We start from the raw sequence: 3,359 nt of genomic DNA, 5'->3' as shown, positions 1-3,359 counted from the left end.
TTTCAAACACACATTGCAACTCTGTAGGCTGTCGCCTGATTTCTTTTTCATTTTATGCCAGTTTCAGTTTTTGCTGGCAACTGATAGTGAAAGAGAAGGAGTCTCTCTGACGACACTTTGGTCATGTGACACTCAGAAGTATGAACATGAATGCATATGTATGAGTGGTCCATTCCTTGCTGTTCGCACGTAATTCACACACACCGGCAGCGCAGCAGTCGATTCACCTCTGTGGAGAGTCAGTCAAGTTCAATGCATCTATAAAATGCCAGCACTGTGTTGGGGCAACATACATAGCTGTAGAATATGGCATGTGGCGCATAATTACTATGCTGAAGTTATGATTTATATGTGTTAGTGTTATGTACTTGTGCTGGCTTTTTCATAGCAGCGTCATTTGTTCACCCCGCGCTGTGCCTTTAATTGGTTATTAATGAAGCCATTACGCTGACCTGCAGCGTAGACTACACTTTCTCACTGTACTGAATGAGAGACTCCACATGGGTTACTGTGGAGGTCAGTGGTGTTAAAGAGCAATCGCCAATAAAAAATTCTCAATATTTGTCTAAAAAGTGAATGGACTTGAAATTTATGCTTTTGAATTGGTCCCGCCCTATCAACATTTCTCGCATAATTTTTCGAATTTGGAACATACTTACAGAATTTTATTAATTTTCCCGGCAATCTGGTAAGCTCCTTTTAACTAACTTAAATGTTCACAACTATTTATGCCGCTTAGTCATCGCTCTTCCTGCCTTGCCTTTTTTTATTCAAAAGCATTCTGAAACAAAATTTATGCTAATGCAGTTTTGCAATTACTGAATGCAGTCTTAATGCACTGGTGTTGAATGAAGAGTTTAAATCATAATGCGCGCACATATTTACATACATATATATATATATGTATGTCAGTATATCCTCTATGCGCCTACCCTAGTTTTGCCGTTTGCGAAAAATTATTTATTTCTGCTTTTTCGCTTAGTCATGCCCCCGGCTTGCAGCCGCTTTAATTTATGGCTGTAATTATTACTGAAAATTGTCAATGTGTTTTATTTGCTTAAAACAAAATGTTTACGAAATAAAGTAATTATTTCGCAGAGTGATGCCAGCGAATGCTAAAAGCGCATATTAATTAATCCGCATGTGGTATGAGAGAGGTGTAGAACAACTCATGTGATTTGTTTCTATATATGAAGTACATATCCACGCGTCACAACAAGCAGATTTTGAATACTACTCAACTTATTGGGAACTTGCAGAGCCTTTTATTCTTTAATAAGCATTTGTGAGACCGCGTTCAGCTTTGATCCCACTACTCTCATGATGATGTTGAGAATAATTCTTTCGCCAGTCTTCATTTCATTTAAGTAAATTTTCACTAGAAGTGTCAGCTACTTACTGAAGAACTAGAGAATTTCAAGTATAAATTTTGAGTTCTTATTAGTTTTGTAGATTGGGATTAATAATATCTTTATCATAATTAAGTAGTAAATTCTGATGATTTTGAACTACATTGGAATGAAGTGACAATCAAATAGTATAATTCTCATAAAAACTGGCATAATCACAAACAAAGAAAAACCCGAAGTTATACTACATTAATGAGGTACTCTTTATTTTTTAAGGCAATAATAGTTGAGATTGAAACTGTATTTATCCTTTACTACCTTGCTTTTGCAGTATGAAATTTGTGACACTTTCTTATCATTGAACCCTAACTTTCGTCCATCATTTAAATTTCAATATCATTTATACCTCGTACAATGTTTTTCACAGAATTTTATTTAATTCAGCTTCATAAAAAATAGAAATTCATTAAATTTAATTTAATTAAGTAGGTTCCTGCCAGCCAAACTCATATATGACAAAAAATATCAAGCAGATTCAAGTACAATTTTGGTTTAATAGAAAGGCAAATACTCTCATTGCAGTGCAACAAGGTTCCGAGGATTCAAAAAAATATATATGTGAATGTAAATCGTGGCTCTCTTGAATACAATTCAAATCCGCTCTATTCAAAATCGGACTACATGATCTCACAGAACAAAAAATTACACAAAATCATTTGTATTTTTACATATATATGTTTGTATATCTACATGCACGGATAAACAATTAAAGCGTAAAAGCGCAACGGCAACAACAAAAGTAACAAAAGCAATGTAAATACTTTTAAACTAGTTAAATGAAAATTTATTGAAAAAGGAATTGCTAACGTTGTAATCAAATAAAAAACGCTATGCTTGTGAATGAACGACTAACAGTACAATGGATGCGTGTTAAATTGGAAAATGGAAAAATCACAGCAGGGTAAAATTAACAGACTAACGTACAAACGGACTGGCTGCAGTGGAAAAACTCATATGCGCAGCGAGGAAACCTAGTGAACCATTTGGTTGGTTATGAATTATTTCAATATTTTTGAGATTAAATAAATTTTTATTTTATTTATTATCATTTTTATAATCAGTACATTTTAATAATTAGCGATCGGTTTATCAACATGATTTTCTCCAAAAAAAAAAAAAAATACAAAATATCTTAACTTACTCGCACTTTTAGTAATTTTTAACCTAACCTTTGTATGGAAGGTGAGCGTGGTTATTATTCGATTACATCACTTTTAATCGTGTTTAATGACCGTACGGTTTAGTTCATATAGCTTTATTAGTTTCCGAGATATTTACAAAACACTTGATTAGGGGCGGTGCCACGAACACTTTTCAGAAATAATTACATTAAAATATGCTTATTCCTAGTGCGATCCCTTATACCTTTATTTATGGCTTAGTTATGACACTTTATATGTTTTCGGATTTCGGTCATTTTCAATAGCAACCCTCCTACGGTCCCAAGGAACATGTATGAAGTTTTATCAAGATAACTAAATTTTTACTCAAGTTACAGCTTGCTTGGACGGACGGACGGACAGACAGACACCCGGATTTAAACTTTACTTGTCCCCTGATAATTTTGATACACATAACCCAATATCTAACAAAAATTCTGCAATAATGGTTCGAAAAAATTGACTTAAAAACAAAATTTATTTTATGAAAAATATGAAAATGTAAAAAATTTGGGTGTACCCGAACATTAAAAAGACACAGCTCTTTGTTTTTAAGAAATTTACTGTAAATTTAATCCGCTAGTTTTATAGTTATGAAAATTCACTTTCATACATATGACACCAAGATTATCAAAATCGAAGTTGTGGTGCTCCACACTGAAGCTCTGCTCTGCCGGATTATCGGAACCGGAAATGATGTTAACGGAACCGAATATAGGATGGTAGGATATAAACATCCGGATCGAGACAACCGGAACCGGAACCGGATATCGGGTAACCGGATACCCGG

Source organism: Zeugodacus cucurbitae, chromosome 6, assembly GCF_028554725.1.
Source record: "Zeugodacus cucurbitae isolate PBARC_wt_2022May chromosome 6, idZeuCucr1.2, whole genome shotgun sequence".
NCBI classification, from domain to species: Eukaryota; Metazoa; Arthropoda; class Insecta; order Diptera; family Tephritidae; genus Zeugodacus; species Zeugodacus cucurbitae.
This window is presented reverse-complemented; position numbering follows the sequence as displayed.